Below are 20782 nucleotides of genomic sequence, written 5' to 3'. Positions count from 1 at the left end.
GGTTCATAAGCAAATATGCTTTAAATAACCCACTACTTACTTCACATTTTTAATACACTCCACATTTTTCAATTATAAATAATAAATTAATAAAAATTAACTTACTTAAATAACCCACTACTTCATCATCATCCCACTAGCAAAATAACCACCTTATGTTTGATTCAATTTCACATTCCTAAAATTACCACATGCTATGTACAACTTCTATAAATATTGTTGTTTCCTTTTTTAAAAAAATTGTAAAAAAATTGGTTCATAAGCAAATATACTTTATAATGGTTGACCTGAAACACTTCATGTCTCTTGTTCTTTCTCTCCTTTTCATTTTTTTTTTCTTATTTGCTCATCTTTTTCATTTCTTTTTTCTCATTTGCCTTTTCTAGAGGAATTACACATAGAATCAATATATTCTTCATAAAATTGTTTAGTTTTCTATTTTATTAATTTTAATTATTCAAAAATTTCTTCTTATTTCATTTTTGCAGGTATGAATATTAGATGAATGGAGAAATTACACATAGATTTGAGGTATTTATTGTTCAGTATTTTTTATGTATTTATTGTTCAATACTTTTTATGTATTTCACGTTGTATTCTAACTTATGCATGTAGTTTTTAAATATGTTTTATTTTTTAAAAATTGTTTTCAACTTATTTTGTGCAACTATGACTTCAACCCATGTAGTTTTTAAATATGTTTTATTTTTTAAAAATTGTTTTCAACTTATTTTGTGCAACTATGACTTCAATCGTCAATGTTGACATTTATAGTATTAAGGCTATGTTGAGATTCTTCTTCATCTTATTCACACACTTCTCTCTTATTTGATCTATATATTTGATATGTTTATTTATAATTGATATTTTTCTATAATCAATAATTTGGTTAATAAATTCTTACGTATTGCCATAGACAAAACTGATATGTATATTATATGTAAAATGACACAAAATTAAAATAGGTAGGCTATTTGTGATTACTTTTAAGGTCATATCCTACTCTTCTTTCTCTCTTAAATTTTGTTTTAATTTTATATAAAAAAAAATTACATTGTATTCTAACTTAATAATATATTTTATTTTATATATATTTGTTTTTTGTTTAAATTTTATATCTTGAAGTATACAAATAATAAAAATAAGTTATAAAAAACATGGGGTAGAAAGTGGGTTTCAAAGGTTTTTTTATAATTTAATTAATTTTTATTTTTATTATAAGATAGAAATATGAGATTTTTACCTGTTTGTTTTTATGTTTTAACTTATATTTTCTTTTAATTTTGTATGCAGATATATTAACATGTAGTGATTTTTATTTCTGTAGATATAAATATGTCATGGATAGAGAAATCATATTATTTAGAGGTCAATGATGGTTTGAAATTTGTAATTTAATATATTTTATTTTTCTTTCAACTATGATTTTAGATTTATGATTTAATTCATAATTTCTTCTTTTATTTTGAAGGCCAGCGATGGTTTCAAGTTTTAGATCTTAACCAATTTTTTCTTAGTAAAAATCATTGTTGTATTATTTGTCATACACACGTTTTTATTTTATGTTATATGGTTGCTATGCTATTTTTTTCCTTTTTCATTTTACTTATGTGTTTTTATGATACTTTTATATTTATCTTTTAATCAATTTTTAGAATAAACTTTCATCAATAAAATTATCATATTATTTATATAGATAAATAATTATTTTCTATAATATCTATTTAAATTATTAATACTTTTTGTTAAATTTATATATAAATAATACAATTTATTTATCATACGGGAATATGTTAAATTTATGTTTAAAATACAATTTATTTATTTTATCAATTATATAAATAAACCCGTGCATGGCACGGGTGTACCAACTAGTAAGGTATAATTTAAATGAAGTATTCTAAATCAAAAGTTTATGTTTGATTAGTGTAATCATGCTTCAATTGTTTTAATGTAGTTCTTGATTTGTAATTTATTGGGTTATTATATGGGTTGTTTTATTTTTTATATATTTAATTGTTACAATTTTAAAATATTTTTTTATCAAAAATAAGTATATCGTTTGGTTTTGTTAACAAATGGTTTAGTTTTATCAACAAATGATTCCGTTTAGAAAAAATTGTCTTATAATAGTTTAATACAGTTTAAAATTCTGAACCGATATACTAAACCAATAATTTTGGTTCGGTTTGGTTCAAAGCAAATTGAAACGGTTTTGATCGGTTCGGGTAACCTTTTATGATGGTTCGATTCAGTTTCAAGTCAGAACTATACCTTTAACAACCCTAGGTATGGGTATATGGGTCTATTTGGAGTCTAAGTGTTTTGTACGGGCTATCTGGAATTTGGAGGTACATCTAAAAGGGATAAGTTGTTTATGTGGTTCTTTATGAACTTTGAACCTAAAACTAGGTGTTTTAAAAATATTCAAATGATAACCGAATTTTAACAATAGCTATCGAAAACATCTGCATGCTAGGGTTCCGGTTAGGTTAATAAATCTACCATGAGAATATTGGAGGGGAAAACTTTGAATAGCAAGTGGGGTGGGAATACTACTCTGAATAGCTCACATGGACCAGAATTAAAGGAGAGCCAACACAAGGGAACAAATGGACAAAGGTAACATTCAGTTGGTGAATAACCTTACTCAACAAATGGACACCATATTTAACCCCGTTACGAGTTATTGGCTAACCAAATGAGTCAGATTGCCAATTTCTTTGGTGCTCCTTCGGTTCTACCTCGACTAACACCCCAAATATCAAATGTAAGACAAGTTGATACGCCTAATAATAAGACAAGTTATGTTAACCAAGGGCAACCTATAGGATTTTAACCCCAGGAACCCATTGGACAAAGAGAGGATGAAGAGTATATAGGGAACTATAACCCTAGACCAATGATGGTATAAAGGAATCATGATGTTGATCAGGTCCTGAGAAACGTTCAACATAATAATATATGGAGCGCAACGATATTGCAAATATGGTCGAACAAGTGTTAGCCTAAAGCGGTCTTAACATTGGCCTTCACAGGCCTAAGTATATTTCCCATCTACCTGAATACATTCGACAAACAAAATTACCTACGGGATGGAAAGTCCCTAAATTTACCAAGTTCGTTGGTGACACAAATGAGACAACTTTCAAACACATAGACAAGTTCCAAAATGAAGATGACGACATTGCCAACAACGAATATTTGAAAATGAAATAATTCCCTAGTTCTTTGATAAAGAACACCTTTACCTAGTTCGCAACTCTAACTCCTTACTCTATACAAAATTGGATCCAATTGGAGAGAGTTTTCCATAAGCAGTTTTATACGGGTCAATCGAAGATTAGTCTTAAGGAATTGGCCAGCATCAGGCAAAAAATGCCTGAGTCGATAGATGACTACCTCAACATGTTTATACTTCTTAAAGCGAGATGCTTTACTCAAGTCCATGAGCATAAATTGGTTAAAATGTTCACTGGAGTCCTAGACCATTCCATTAGGAAAAAGGTTGATACTTAATACCTTAGGAATATGACGTAGTTGGATGACAGGGTTTGCCAGGCCGAGCGCTTGAAAGTTGAGAAAACCATAACATCTAAGTACAATCAAAAAGAGAAATTACACATGTCAATACAGAGGAATATACTTTAGACTTGGTCGACGACTACGTCAATGAGAATGAGGTCAATGTGGCAGAACTAAAGCCAGAGTCTCCATATGCATGTAAGGTGTTAAAACCATCAAACGGGAAGAATCTTGTTGAACCTAAGAATGGAAAATTGAAGCCATCACCAACTTAATATTCTTTCTCGGTGAGCATGGGAAAAAAGATCCCAAAATAATTTCACCATCCCTACTTCAATCATTATCGGAACTACTATTATTACTACTCATCAAATCGCTTCCAATGTAATTTTTCTTAGGCATATCCCAATTGATACTCCTCATACATTCGTATCGAGTTCTCAATACCTTGATGCTGCAAGTGGTTTATCTCCTTATAATTTATGGCTTTAATTATATTTCTATTTTATCATAATTTATAATTAAAATCATTTACAAGAGTATAATGAATTTAAAAGATGATAAAAGGCAATACTTATGAAGTTATACTATAAGAGATAATGAATTTGCTATAAAGGGTGTGAAGTGATGATAATTAAATGGTAAAGATATTGGAATGAGAGGACATGTATATATGTGAACAAAGGTGTTCACAACCATTGACAAATTTCCAACTGTTTGGTTTTCGTGCCAGTGCACCATGTGTTGTCAAAAAATTAGTAAATCTGATTTATGTGTGAGATCGACGGTCTAGATAAATAAAACATGATCGATGAAATCATTCCAACCAATAACTCTTAAGGAGAAATATGGGTAGTCTTTAATTTTGAATAGTTTGATAAGATACAAAGCAATTCCATCACAAGGTCGTGACTGGTTTGACCTTGGAGTGCTAACCATCATGTGTCGTATCATCTTCGAGCAAGTTCGCTCCCTCTACCACTTTGCCTTTACATATCTCATGTTTAGGGAATTGTTGTATTTACGTATTACCATACCCTATAACACTTAGGCCTTGCAAGTCTTGTTATTGAGTGACTATGAACTGCCATAAGTAAAGTAGCATAAGACCCATATATCCCAATAACCTCGATCCAACATTCTGTAGTCACGTGGAATACGAGGGAGGTCTTAGAATGAGAAACAACAAGTTAATCACATATGAAATTCTGATATATCAAACTTCAGGTGTCCTATGTCATGTCTAGACATCTAATATGAACAAAACACATAGGTGAGGTATAAACATACATAAACGTTACTGAAAAGTAAACAACACACAGAATTGTTAACCCAATTTGGTATATAACAATACCTACTATGGGGGCTACCAAGCCAGGGATAATATCCACTATAATAGTATTAATTCAAAGTATTATGCAAACAACCTCTGATTCACACATAAACAACCTCCAATTTACTGCCTTATCACTTAATCACTACTCGTGCTAACTTTCTATCTAAGACTCGCCTAGGTATGAAGTCCTCCTCAACTCCCCTTTAATCACAGACAGTGATTGGATACGTTTAAACACTTATAATAAAATAGGAAGACGCATTTCCATGACAATACCTAGCCAAGACTATTGACTAAGAACAATACTTAGAGTTGCTTAAAAGCTTCCTCCAAGAACAATAAACATTCTATGCTTAAAAGCTTAAGAATGAAAAAAATAGAGAATTACAACTCTAAACATCAGTCATACGCTCATATCAACATGATATTCGAAAGGCTCGCACATACCAACTCTCATAGAGAGTGGCGTACAGACTCAGACATAATAATTAAAACGTCCACATCTTCGGCTGGTACATTTCGTAACACCCCAATAATTAGATTTAATTATTTAATCTATTGTTTTGAGGTGATTATATGAGACATTGTAATTTATCGATGAGTATATACGATGTTTATGTGACGTGTGATGCTTATGTTGATATATGTGTGGGGTGGTGGAATTAACGTATTAGTTAGAATAATAAAACAATATAGTTATAATTAGCATTATAATTTAAATAAAATAAAATAAAGGAGATAATATGAGGTGGAGTTAGTAAGGGCGTGTTAGGAATATCATAATCAGGGGCGGATCCAGACAATATATATTGGTGTGACAAAATATAAACGAAAGTACGAACTAAATCATATTAAAAATGAATAATAATATTGTTTAATGCAATACATTACAATGAAAATCGTCCATCATTCATTTCTTGAAAATGAGCTAAAATAACATCATTATTAATTATTCCAAGAACACCTCTTTTTATAAAAGTTGCAAGACGGTCATTTTACCACTAGTCACTCATTTTGTTACATAATTGACTCTTCACAAACTTCATAGCTGAAAAAACACGTTCCACACTTGCAGTTGCTACCGGCAAGACTAAAGCCAATTTCAAAAGCTTATAAACCATATCAAATGTGTTGCACTTATTTGTTTCCACAAGTTTTGCACAAAGATCTGAAAGTCCTTTTAAACACTCAAATTTTGGGTCACATCAAACATTTCTAACATAATTTTGAAGTTGATGTTGCATCACCACTTCTGGTACATCCGCAAAATCATTTGGATAAAGTCCAACCATCCTTAATAACTTTTTCACATCAAAAGATACAAATGACAATGAAGGACTAAAACATGAAACACATTATAAAAGTTCACTATTCTCTTCATCAAACCTAGCATTGAGCTCGTGCAACTGCAAATCTAAAACATTAAACAAACAATCGTTCTTATAATGGTGCAAATTAGAAACACTAGAAGTTGTAGCATGTAGCCTAGGTTTCTTCCCTTGCACATATGATGCATCCATGTCAGGCATATCAATGTCAAGCTCATTGCAAATTTCCATAACCTTATGTAATACGGTGAACTGACTTTTTATCGATCGAAATGTCGCGGTTAAGCATGAGTCGCCACCGACTTTTATTTTATCCAATTTTAGGAAAGGCTAAAAGAACAGAAAAATACCTTTTAAAGATTCTGAGTTCGGGGGGTAATTTATGCAAAGGGAAGGTGTAAGGCACCCTTTGCATCCATGGTTTTCCATGGGCTCTTAATTGCTTTGCTTGCTCGTTTGTTTAGAAAATGTAGATGAAAAAGATAGGGACTTTAGCTTGTGAATAAGCGTTGCCCTTTTGAAAAATTATGAAAAAGAATATAATAAAAAGGTTTGAGCATTGCAAGGCAATTAGGGGCAATTACCTTAAACTCAGATGATAGGTCTCTTTTTGCCTTTCAGAATGAAAGGGTCTATCCTTGCCATAAGAGGGCAGGAAGCCTTTCGTTTGGAGGTTGAAGGGTCATCGAAGCATCCTTTGCCATAAGACTGTCCCATGCCATAGAAGGGCGGGTAGTCTAAGGCAAGGATCAGAATAGTCATTAATCTTTTTAGGCATCATGCGAGGATACCTTAGCAGTTGGGACAATCATCATGTTTTTACCGAGGCAGCTTCGAGGGACAGAATTGATGATAATGAACTTAGGGCAACGTTTGTTTGGCTTTAGGTATCCTCGGAATCGAGGGACTTTGACTATTTAGTACAATTAGAGGCAACAGGCAACAAGGCAACAGAAGAGGTTACCCTAAAGGTGAGTGTGTGTACCAATCATGTGGTTATGTTCAGATAATATTTATCTTATAGTTAGGTGATCTATGTTCAGTTCATGGTTTGCACTCCCTAAATTACTAACCACGCAGTAATATAATAATATAACATCACAGTTTAAGTGCCTTCAAGGCCAATCAATACAACCAGTAAACAGTTACATAATAATAGGGGAAGGGGACAATGAAACCAGCGGATCCCTTAATAGGGTTTGACACAAGTAATAAAAAGTAAGGTTTGGAGTTACCGGACTCGTAGCTTTGGCGACTCGACAAACCTTTAGCTTCGATTGATGAAGATTGATGGGCAGAGGTTTGCCTTGAAGTTTTAAGAAGCATTGACCCTGACCATTAAAGAATTGACAAGAGAAAAAAGAAGCATGTGAGTGTATGGCTAATTCAGGGTAAAACAACAAAAATAATATTTAATAAAAATAAATAATAAAAATAAGAAAAGAAAAGTTTAGAAACTTAGCTTCTTGATTGGCATGGCGCGTAGTCGGAAGAATCTTGATCAGTCCTGAAAATTTGAACAAAAATAGAAAAAGGTTAGTGTATGAATGATCTACATACTCTAAAGAGGTTTACAAACCCTGAAAGGTTTTCAAACCCAAGAAAACTTATTGTGACCTAAAAAGGTTCGTAAGGCTAAAATATGGTTAGTGGAAGCCACCTACCAACAGTGATTAATTGTCATGTTAAAATCAGGATTTGCAGGCATAAAATAAATTAATCAGCCCAAAACTAAAATTGTTGCCCCAAAAATAATTATTAGCTTAAAAACTAAGAAAAATAATTACGTTTAAATATTATAAGAAAATTCGAGTTTTCGATAAATAAAATAAATAATCACATGAAAAAATATTAATTTTATTAAACATTAAAAGAGATTTAGAAAAAGTATTTAAATAAAAAAAGGGAAAAGGAAATAAAGAAGAACAAATAAAAGAATAATTATATAATTAAAAAAAAGTAAAAAAAATAAAAGTTAGAAAACTCAGCTGGGCGTGGGATTCTGCGTGGTTGATAGAGGAGTCCATGATATGCACCTTCAATTCATGAGCGTCAGATCTCAGCAGCTTGTGATCTAATGGCTTCTGGATGAGGGTGTATCGTAGAGACGCGTGGAACGAGGAATATTTGATCTGCAGACTGGTACAAATAAACAAAGGGTGAAAATTAAATGTCTGACGCTGGGATAGAACCCAGGTCAGCTTGGTTGCCAACAAACCCCTCTAACCACATGTGCTGCACTACTGTTCTGTTAATCAAATGCAAACTAATCCAATTATATTAAAAATAATAAATGGTAAACGTTCAAAAAGCAAAAGTCAGCATGGGCCCCATGTTTCTCTGCGTAAGCCAGTGAGGATTGGAGAGATAATGTTGAAACTTTGACTAGCTAATGGCATCGATCCACGCGTGAGGAGAGAGAGGAAGGGAGGCTTTGAATTGGTTGACTAACCAACCACGATCATCCACGCACGCTGAGGAGTTCTATGATCCTGTTCATCATCTTCTTCATTCTTTCCTGCGGATTTCCTTGTGGAATTTGCTAGAGATTTACTTGCGAATTTTGCTAGGGTCGTCATAGCCATGGCTGTCATTTATGAAACCTGCGAATAAATAACACAACCAAAACAACAATTACCCAGACCCACTAAAATGCATATGGGGAGTTTAATGGTGTCGCCATAATCATCTAAGACGGCCTGCATATGGAGAACGAAAGCTCCACTCTTTGAAACCCTAACCATGGTGAGGTTCGTTTGGCACGTTAAAATTCCAGCACCATGATTCAAACGCCCTCTAAATGACTTCAGGAACTCAAAATAATGATTAGTTCACATTAAAACAAAACGAAACATAGGATACGAAAATTCAAGAATAGGCATGGAGTTAACGATCATGGCATGCGATTCTTGGACATGATCGATGCATGAAGATTACCTGAACCTACCTTATGGTCCCTTGGAAGTTGAATGGGGTGTTCGTTTGCCCTTGTAGTTGCTTGCAACAAGAGATGCAAGTTTTTTCCTCTTTTGAATGTTTTGTACTTCTTGAACCCTAGTCTCTCCTCTCCTCCCCTGATTTTCGTCCCCCCTTGCTGCACATGTTGTGTGAATATATATGGGTGAATTAGGGCAACCAAAAAAGGCTTGGGCTTTAGGTCTTTTGAGAGAAAGAAACTTGATTGAAAATTTTATATTTTCTTCCTCCATTTGGACAAAACCTCTCCATAGCCTTGTGAACGAAAATTTGGACCTGCATGAATGAGTATTTGGGCCCTCTTGACTGATTAAAATTGATTGGAGATCAAGTCTTTGATTAAAACTATTTTTCCTTATTTTATAATGATTTATTCAATTATTTAAATGAATTAAAATTCAAATAAATAAGATAAATATTATAAACATAAAATAATTAGTTTAAATATCATTTTAAAGCCCATGGACAAGTCTTGAATCCATATAGTAGACCCATTGATTCAAAAACTCAAAATTCTTCTATTTGATTCATGTGAATTTCTCAAAAATTGCCCCACTTGCGCAAGCCATAAGTCAATCAAAAACTTGTCATATGAAGGTGTTATTAGACTTTTTAGAAAGCTTAAAGAGTCCTTTATAGGCTCTTTTTGGTTTCATCTCGATTGAGTCTACCATGTTCATGTTATGAGCTTTGAGAAAAAATGACTTTTTCGCGATCCTTTAGAGGGACCTATAATGTATTAGCTCGTATCTCTCAAATGAAGCATTTTTGGCCTTGGCATGTGAGAGACAAAATTGTAGAAAATTCGATTTCCTTCAAATTGAGCTTTGGATGGGAAAATTCTGATGTTCCATGTGAAAGTTATGGCCGGTCAAAGTTCAGTTGACTTTTTCTGTTCACGCCCAAAATAGTAACTTTTGCCTTTTGACTTTTCTGATCTTTCCTTGCATCATCATGATCAACCCTTGATCAAATGATGATTTTAGGGTTATGAGGATGTTGTTGACCAAGTATCTGGAACTTTGACTGTATTTTGGCTTGAAATGACTGTTTTGCCCTTGAGAGTCGACTGTTGACCTAATCATGATTTGAGGGACTAAGTTTGCTCTGTTTGACTTGAACCTTTATATGGAGATGCTTTGGGATGTTGGTGACCCTATGGGACCATCTTGAGCCATTGATTCAATGATTTTCCATTGAATTAATCAAACCCTAGTTCAGAGCTTTTGTATAGGAGGGTGTGTTTTGGAGCTCTGTCTTTTGATTTGATTTTGTTTGTGAAAAATGACCTAGGCAAATTTTGGGGTATGACACCTTAGAAATAAGCTCTTCCCATCCATCGTTCCTCATTTCTTGTAATTCTTGTTTGGTAGCATTGACAAGTGACAAAGCATTCAAAAGATCTTGATCACGCTTTTGTAACGCTACACTCAAATCATTTGTAAATCCTAAAATCTCAACCATCATATATAACATGAAGATAAAATCAAATGATTGAAGCACATCTAACAAAAGCATAGTTTCACCATATTTTTCAAATGACGTGTCATTTCCAACTTCTTCAAGTACCCCAATAATGGCACCATACAAAGTCGTCAAACTAGTGAGAGTCCTAAAGTGGGAACCCCAACGAGTGTCACCCGCTCTAGCAATAGATGATTCTTGATTTAACCCACTACTAGTTTCTATTTGGCCCTCTTCAATCAATTTAGAAAACTAAGTTACTTGTTTGTCCTGAAGTAATTCTTGTCTCTTATTAGAAGATCGAACGAAGTTAACAAGCATGTTGACCTTACCAAAAAAACAACTAACATCTTTGTGAGTCTTAGCACATGCAACAAGTGCCAATTGAAGTTAATGGGCGAAACAATGCACATAATAAGCAGATGGATTCTTATTTTGGATTAAAGTTCTCAAACCACCAGACATACCTCTCATATTGTTAGCTCCGTCATACCCTTTCCCCCTAATGCTAGATATACTCAAGCCATTAATAGACAACAACTTCTCAAGTGCCTCCTTAAGTGACTTAGCACTTGTTTCTTTAACACTTATAACGCCAAGAAACCTTTCTTTTACCACACCTTCATTATTAACACAGTGAATGACAATAACCATTTGTTCTTTACCAGCAACACCATCGGATTCATCAATCAAAACATAAAACACATAATCCGCAATATCACATATAATTTATTGAGTTATTTCACATGCACAAGCAGCGGCAAGATCCTTTTGAATCTTAGGGGCAGTCATAAGGTTATTTCCCGAAGCACAATTTATTACACTAGCTATCTCCGGGTTGATTTCCTTTAAAGTATCCACCAACTAAAGAAATAGCCCCTTAAATAAAGAGTTAAGAGACTCGTCACTCCCTCTAAATGGCATGCCACACCTCAAAATAAACTTAGTAGCTACAAGGGATGTGTTTACACGAACACGATATTCGACATTCATTTGCTTAGTTTGATTAACAAACGAGGCCTTAATACTTTGGTTTAGGTTCATGAGAGCATAAACCATATGCACACAATCAACGTGACTATTGGAAGAAGTAGCATGATTAGACAACCTTTGAGCATTCTTCCAATCACCAAAGCCGTCTCCCATAAAGTGATCCCTCCCATACTTAGAAACAATTTTTAAACAAAAAACATGGCAAACAAAACACTAGGTCCTTAGTTTCACTATAATCAATCCAATCATACAAATCAAACCAATTTTTGCAAAATAGACGTTTTTGTTTACCTTGAATAGACCAGGGGTAAACGAAATTGCGAGGAGGTTGATGACGACCTATTTTTAAATAAGTTTTCCTTACCTCATTTTGGATGTTAGGATGATAGCTTGAAATTAGAGGCCTAATTCCCGGATCCGTTTCCAACAATTCATAATCAACAACTTTGATACTCTCACTTGGATATTGAGTTTCTGATGCTTCTACATTAGCTGAAGAAGTAGCTTTGTCTCTAGAGAGTACCGAAGAAAAATTTCTTCATCCTATAAAGAGAACAATGAAATCAAATGATTAGAAAGAAAATAACTTATGAGAAATTAAGAAAGTTGATATTTTTAATAAATTGGGGTTTTAGGGTTCATCTCAGAAAGGAGAAAAGAATGAGGGAAATTTGAAATACCCACTTTACCTTTGATTTTCAATCAACCACAAATAAATGTAACCAAGTCAAGTGAACAAATTGGAGAAAAAAATAATGGATTTTTGGATTAGGAAATATGAGAACAAGAGACAAATATGAGAGATGGTGGGGTTTGAGAAGAAGAGAAAAAGAAGTTATGGTGAGAGAGAGAGAGAGAGAGAGAGAGAGAGAGAGATAGAAAGAAAGATGAGAAAAGATATTAAGAGAGGGAAAAGTGAATCGGTGTGTTGTGGTATTTTTTAATTTATAAATTAACTTAATTTTAATATAACTAAATATTATATATAATATAAAAAAAATATTTGAAAAAACTGGTGTGGCTAAAGCCACACCCTGCCTCACAGTAGGTCCACACATGATCATAATATGGGTCATAAGGCTAACTAAGTAAATAGAAGAAAGGAAGAGAATTTTCATTAGTCGTAGAATTTTGGAGAAGCGTGAAGGAAAGAGAAAGCTAGAGCAAGAAGAGGAGAAGAGAACAACCATATAATTCAGGAAGAGATTCAAGCTACCCGATAATCTAAGGTAAAAAGGGTTATCCTAATTATTATGTTTGCCCTAAGGGATTGATAATTGTAGGTTTGGTTTGGTGTTTAGGATTTTATGATGAAATTGATGATCTCGATGAACTACCATGATGTTTATTTGAATTATGTTGTTTATATGTTGTGTGATGTTGTTAGTTGATGAATTGGTGAATGATAATGTGAACTAGAGTCAAATCCACCATGTTTGTGGATTTGAAGGTATAGCGTTTGATGATGGAACATTGAGGTATGATGAACATTGGTAATTTGATGATTAGAATAATTAATCTGTGTTAGAACTAGGTTAATAGACCTTAAATCGCAGGAAAATAATGATTAAAACATGTGTGTTTGGGACTGGTTTGATGCAAGTCGCGCATGGTTTTCTGCAGAAATCGCAGACCTTGCTTAGCACAATGGAGCCTACTTAGCGCGCTTTTGAGAATAAAAGAAAGGTCAAGTCAGTAGGTATTACGCTTAGCGCGATTGGGAGCCCGTTTAACGCGGTATACTGGGACGAAATTTATGATTTTTCAAAAATGATTTCAGATTATGAAAGCTTATGATTTATAATAATTTCTGAGTAATTTTTCAGAATTTAATAAACGAGCTAGGAGGGGTTTAAAGGGCTATTTGTATGGAACTTTATCATGTGATTACATGTATTTCATGTACTTGTTGTAATCCTATGATGTTGTTATGATTGAATAACATGACAATTGTGAAGTATTTGTTGTGTTGATCGAGATGTTTGTGATGTTTGTATAAATGTGATGTTTGTGTGACTTGATGAATACATGAATGATAATGCCATTTTGACTAGCCGTGGTCATCGATTGTTGTGAAGTTGTGCATCATACATTCATAGCACATTGGTAGGACAACAGTCCAGTGAAATTATGGATCATAGCACATTCATAGCACATTCATAGCCGTGTGTTTTGTAATTATATGTTCATTTTGAATTGTTTTAATATGATGAAGTACTTTTAAAAGTATCATGACATTTTGATTTATGAAGTATGAATGGTGAAGTCATGAATGATGTTTTATGAAGTTTTTAAACTATGAACTCTGCTGCGAGAAAATTGATGATATTACTATTGTGTTTAACGAGCAATTGAATTATAAACCTTTGAGAACCCGTGTTACGGAGCATGACTTGTTAATATGAAGCTTTTATGAAGACGTGACACCCTTGTTGGTAATTTTATTTTGATTTAATTCGTATTATATTGTGAATATTCTAGGTGGGTTAGAAGGGTGTTACACCTTTCATAAGTTACAATGCTTTTATTTATAACCTTTTTCCCAACTGAATTTGGGCTTCATATCACAACATATCAACCGCTACAAATCAGCAGAAACTTCTGCACAAAAATTGGTCTTCAATCATATCCTTTCCAATTTATCTCCATAGCTATAAAGTACATATTCTTCTTGATTATGACTGGAATCTCTGAGACCTTTAAATTAGCGCCACATATGATAGCATGATATTCCCAAAAAAAATTGCATAAGTTAAATTTTGCATCGATCCAACAGTCCAGTCCAAACAGTCACGATTTCGAATGACTCTGCATAGGACATCTTGTCTGACATGTTGCTTCAATTGATATAACATTTCAACTTAATATGTGTTGTGAATTCAATGCCACGAACAAAGTATAAAATAAGGGATGAATAAAGGACACGGAAGAAGAGGAACACAATGATTGGTTATAACTGCTATTCTTTCACTTTCTCTTAGAACAAGATTACAAGTTTACAAGAATAACAATTAACCTCTCTCACCCTAAATTAGGATTTGCAGCTTAGCAATGATGAGAGACTAGTATGCTATTTATAATAAAACCTAACATACTAACTAATGGGCTTTTTTCCACAAGACCCATTATACAAGCCGACTTAATAAACAAGCTAACTTAACAAATTAGGGTTTAAACACTAAAACCTAATTTAACATGCTAACAACCCTAGCATCTTCGACACAAGCATGTGAACAACCTTCGAGTTCATGCTCAATCCTATCGAACCAAGAAGCTACCTTTCGACTGGCGCTACCGCGAAAATTAACAGATTCGCCACTAACATATTTATCCTGAAAAGGAAGGGAATGCCAGCAAACCACAAAATAAAACAACGGTCTCACGACCAGAGAAAAAGGGTAAGGGAGTCGGTTACGCGAGGGGAAGATATTAGCACCCCTCGCGCCCATCGTACTCGATGGTATCCACGCTTGTGTCTAAATCTATGGGTGTGTAAGCAAACTGCGCTAATCTGGACTAAAATGAATGCAGAATGTAGGGAAAAGAAAGAATTGTGCTCGCACGGGCCCTACCCCGCTGCCTACGTATCTGTTTTGCAGAATCAGAGCTACCGTAGCTCGGCTAACTAGTTTCTGTTTGTTTTGTGTTTTTTAGGCGAACGAGTTACATTCACACTCCGCTGCTCGACCTTTGGAGACTTATGCTTGGGAATGGAGCGGAAATAACAAGTTCTTAGGAAAAGAAAATCAAATGGTGTGGTTTGTGTTTTAAAGAATGCATGAGGAAAACCTAAGCTAAGGGGGAAAGCTTGCTACCTAATGTTATCATACAAAGGGTACAAGTCTAAACTAAACTAAACAACCTACGGGGGAAAAGAGAAAGCACACAATGAGCACACAAACGAGCATCCGCTCGTAAAGCAAACAAACCAACGGTACTGACCGAATGGTAGAAAAGCGGTCCCGCCATAGCCAAGGGGAGCAGCTCAACCCAAGTCAACCAAGCATTAGACCTCGCGAAAATGTTCGGGCCATAGACAAGAGGGCGGACCCCTCTCAGCAACCAAGCCGTCACGGATCGTAAAGGAAAATGGTGCGTGCGTACACCGAGCATCAACGTCGAGCAACGCGAGCTATAGGAAAGGCGGGGGTCCGGCTACATGAACCCTTTTCCTGACATACTCGATAACAAGATCTTGTGCAGGTTCAGAAGCGAGCGACGCCTAGCGTGCGCATGCTGAACGGACTCGATGAGACTTGGCGGGGGTTGATTGCTAACCCTTTCCGCATGCCTTCCATGAGGACTTAACGGAGTGCCATATAGGACTTATTACACCGTGACTCCCTGCCGCAAAGCACAAATGTAAACACACCAACAAAAACAGAGCCTCTTTCGAGGGCTTGGCCAGATGCATGTCTAAGTCCTACTTCTCATGTTATAGGATGATGCGGAAAGCGGTAAAAGGGACAAGGAGATACCGAGCGGTAAGCAAATCCGCAGTGAGCTAGCAAGCGTAAGCAGAGAAGAAACTTCACGTAATCTAACATCCAGCAAAGCTAGTCAGAAAGTGTCGTCGTGAAAGTAAATCACGAGCGACATGTGGTACACGTCGAGCATAACCACATAAGCAACCTGCAAGAGAACACAAGCCAGACAATGCAAGAATATACATCTCAATGAATGAGAGATCAGATGAATCCCGTCGGGAAGAAGTTCGTATCCCACAAATAAAGTGGAACACGACTCAAATCAATCGCACTGGAAGCGAAATCGTGTCCCACAAATAAAGTGAGACACGGAGCAAGTCGAGTCGCAATCGAAGGCTCTCTCGAAGTACCTCGCACATCTCAACAACCAAATCAGTAATAACAAGGAGGCACGCACCCGCCATAGAAAATAATAGAAATTAAATTCTAATTAAATCCTAAACAAAAGTCTAGCAAGATTAAATTGTTTTATGACATTTTCATCTAAAAAAATAATAGAACAAAACTATGTAACAAAAGCATTTAAAACCTAACAAAGAAATATTACATATTTTTATTCATTTTTATCATGTTAAGAAACTAACAAAACAATTGTTTTTATGGCATTTCTATCGACAAAAAAGTTATCAAAATCAAAATGATTAAATTCTAAAATCTAACGAAAATATATTTTTCATGTGATTTTATGTCTCTAAAAGAAATCTAGAAAGAAAGTACTAAAAAGCAAATTAAATCTAAACACAAAACATGGAAACAGGAGGGTGTATTGAGTGAAAATTAGTGGTGCAGCATGGTGATGAGGGCGCAGGGCCCATTGGGATGTTGCTGGCCCATCAGAAATTATTGTGGCAAGAAAAACACAAGGAGGTGCATGTTCGGGCCAGGGGTGTTGACAGCAATTTCGTGGCTCAAAGTTTGATCCAGTTCATGCTTCAGATTTTATTCCTTATCTCAATTAATTCAATCAATTACCACATTAATATTGACTCAATTAATACACAAATCCTATGATTAATGGGCAGATTTATCAAATTAACCACAAAACAACAAGGAACTAGGTCAAAACGTATGGCTGGGAGTTAACCTGAACTTCTTCTTCTTCTCATGAGAACGCGGCGCGGTGGTCCTTCTTCTCCGATGAACTCTCATCGCTCACCACCGTGAATAAACAAAGCGAATCAACATCATCTCTCCGTCTCCTCCGTCTCGAGATCTCTCTCGATCTCTACTTTCAATCTCTCCGTTTCTCCTCTCAGACGAAGCTCCATTGATTTCGATATCCTTTTCCTCCGTTTCTGCGTTTTTTTTGTTGTTGATGATATGATGATGGAGCTTGTGGTGGAGATGAAGATGATGCGATAAAAATCGTCGTCGGTAATGAGAAGTTCAAGTAAGAGCGCGCCTTAACCTTTTGATCTTGTTCTCGGATTCACGCTTCTTCTTCTATTATATATTGACGTCATTGTTGTGATGTTGTTGTATGCAGATGCGGATTCGTGGATACGATTTGTGATGCTGATGGATGCAAATTGTCGCGTGTTGTTGCGTATTGTGAAATGGATCGCATCGAAGGTGATGGTGATTGGAGTTCGAAGATCGATTGCTTAAGGATGATTGATATTGAGGATCGAAGAGAAGGATGAAGTTGTTGAAGGTTTGTTGAAGCTTGTTTTCTTGTCCTTGTGATTGATGAAAGGTGATGAATCTGTGTGAAGTTTCTGCAGGTTATTGATGATGTTGCGTGAATTCAAGGTTGAAGAATCGTTTATGGTGATTGAAGAAAAAGATGAATGAAGATTGAATTGAAGGAGAATCGATGAAGAAGATTGAATGGATCGAAGATGAAGAAAGGATTCAAGAGAGACTCCAAGTTTGTTCAGATTCGGTTCTGATTTTCTCCTCCAATTTCTGTTATGATTCTCTGGTTCTGATTATTTGCTGAAGTTATGAACCGGTTTTTTTTCTTGTATTTTCACTGCAGGGTCGGTTCAATTTGTTGCAACTACGGTTTTGGATTCTGTTGAACTGATACAAGCGGTGGGTCGGCACTATTGGTCATCAAGAAACCGATTGATTAGCAAGATCCCACCAACTCTTGAAGATTTGGACTTGATTTAAGTAATAGCTTTGGATGTTGAGTTCTTCGTGAAATTTCCATGGAATGCAACATGATTAGATTTGAAATGAGTACATGAACATTGTATGGTCTTGAAAATGTGGACATTTGAGTTTTTTCTTTTTAAATGAATTCTTCTTGAATTTGAATAGTGATAGATCTTACAAACAATTTTAATGATTTTATCAAAGAATGTCTCTTTTGAATATTGAACAATGAATCTTTTACTTCCACAAGAAATTAGATCAAGATCACTCATGTATCCATTATCTTTGAAGAAACATACCAATCTCATGAATGATTAAAGATGAATATATGAACTTGAGACCTTGTACAAAATTGGAATAATAAAGTCAATTAGATCATCAAATTCATCCTCAAATTATTGTAACCTTAATTCAATCTCAATTCCTTAATTCGAACCAAACCACCAACAAATTGAACGTATGGCGGCGCCTTGAACACAATGTTATCCTTAAGCTCATAACCTTGTACCATGATTTATTCCTTTGCAATTCACCTCACAAACCTTTGACTTAATGATCTCGAACAATAGGAACTCTTTAATGTTTCTTGATTTTTGAATGACGAAATAAACGCCATCGATAACTTATAGCACAGAGAAAGAGGGCAAATTTTGGGGTGCAACATCGACCATACTAGAGTTCGATCCAATATCTCACAAATCTCCACCTTGGACCTAACTCTACAACATCAAGGGAACAAACTAGCTATCTTCATGCAGCTTTATTAACTGCATACAGTGGAAAAACTTGCAACTCGGCAATGTCTTGGTGATCATATCAGCAGCATTGTCTTCAGTCGAAACCTTCAGCACTTGGACTTCTCCACGCTCGATTACTCCTCTGACGAAATGCAGCCTCACATCAATGTGCTTAGTTCGCTCATGATAGGCTGAATTCTTCGACAGGTGTATTGCACTTTGACTATCACATTTAACAGTGATACCTCGACCTTGAAGTTTCAGCTCCTTCGCAAAACCTTCAAGCCACAATGCTTCTTTCACAGCTTCAGTTAGGGCAATATACTCCGCTTCAGTGGTTAATAGAGCAACAACCTTCTGAAGTGTTGCTTTCCAACTAATTGCAGTGCCAAACATAGTGAAAATATATCCAGAAATAGATTTTCTGGAATCCATACAACCTGCATAATTAGAGTCGACATATCCTTCTATTACTGCTTTACTATCTTCACCCAAGGCTCCACCATAAATTAGGACTCTATTCAGAGACCCATTTATGTACCTTAAAATCCACTTCAATGCTTGCCAGTGAGCCTTTCCAGGATTCGCCATGTACCTGCTTACAAGACTGACTGCGTAAGCTATGTCGGGTCTAGTTCAAACCATATCATACATCAAAGAACCAACTATATTAGCATACGGAATGCTATTCATATAGGCTCTTTCGACATCAGTACTGGGACACTGATCAATACTCAGATTGAATTGAGGGTTTGTTGGAGTCACAACTGGCTTCGAATTCGACATACCAAACTTTTCAAGAGTCTTCCGTATATATGCCTTTTGAGATAAGTATAACTTCGAATTCTTTCTATCTCTTCGAATGTCAATTCCAAGAATCCTGGAAGCAGCTCCCAGATCCTTCATATCGAACTCCTTATTGAGTTCAGCCTTCACCCTCATCACATCTTCAACATTGTTGCTTGCTATGAGAATATCATCCACATAAAGCAACAAAATAACAAATGAATTACCAGATCGAAATCTGAAGTATACGCAGTGGTCGAACTGACTTCTAATGAAACTTATGTGTGCCATGAACTTGTCGAATCTCCTATTCCACTGTCGAGGAGATTGTTTCAGCCCATACAAAGATCTCTTTAACTTGCACACATAATCTTCCTTCCCCTTTTTGACATACCCTTCAGGTTGCCTCATCAGGATCGTTTCATCTAAATCACCATACAAGAACGCAGTCTTCACATCCATCTGTTCCAGTTCAAGATCGAACTGTGCCACCATGGCAAGCAACATCCGAATGGACCTATGCTTCACAACAGGAGAAAACACATCATTGAAGTCGACACCTTCTTTCTGAGTGAAACCCCTTGCAACTAACCTTGCCTTGTATCTTTTCGATGTCACTCCTTCAATTCCTTCCTTAACTTTGAAAATCCATTTACAGCTGACTAACCTTGCCCCAGCAGGTTTCTTGATCAGTTCCCAGGTATGATTATCATGGAGAGATTTTATCTCATCATCCATGGCCTTCAGCCATTCAGTCTTATTTCGACTCCTCATAACTTCCTTATAGTCTCTAGGTTCTTCGTCTAGAACCTCACTTGCAGAGATTAAGGCATAAGCTATAAGATATGCATATCCAAGTCTCTGAGGTGGCTTGATGACTCTTCTCGACCTATCTCTCGACAATAGGTAGTCATCGTCAGTTTCCTCAACTTCAGCATCTTCTGCTTCTTCTTCGACTTCATCTGGGATATGCAATTCAACATCAACATGCTCCACCTCAACAGGAATCTCTACCTGTTCCAGCTCTTCGTCAGATGTTTCTGTACT

General features: G+C 35.4%; 1 pseudogene; it reads right to left on the bottom strand.

The window, feature by feature from the left end:
• Nucleotides 1-5748: 5748 nt before the first annotated feature.
• LOC131598424 (uncharacterized) lies at nucleotides 5749-13667 on the bottom strand (annotated as a pseudogene).
• Nucleotides 13668-20782: the final 7115 nt, after the last annotated feature.

Source organism: Vicia villosa, linkage group LG4 (assembly GCF_029867415.1).
Source record: "Vicia villosa cultivar HV-30 ecotype Madison, WI linkage group LG4, Vvil1.0, whole genome shotgun sequence".
Taxonomy (NCBI): domain Eukaryota; kingdom Viridiplantae; phylum Streptophyta; class Magnoliopsida; order Fabales; family Fabaceae; genus Vicia; species Vicia villosa.
The sequence above is the reverse complement of the archived record's forward strand: the minus strand, read 5'-3'. Positions and strand labels throughout refer to the sequence as shown.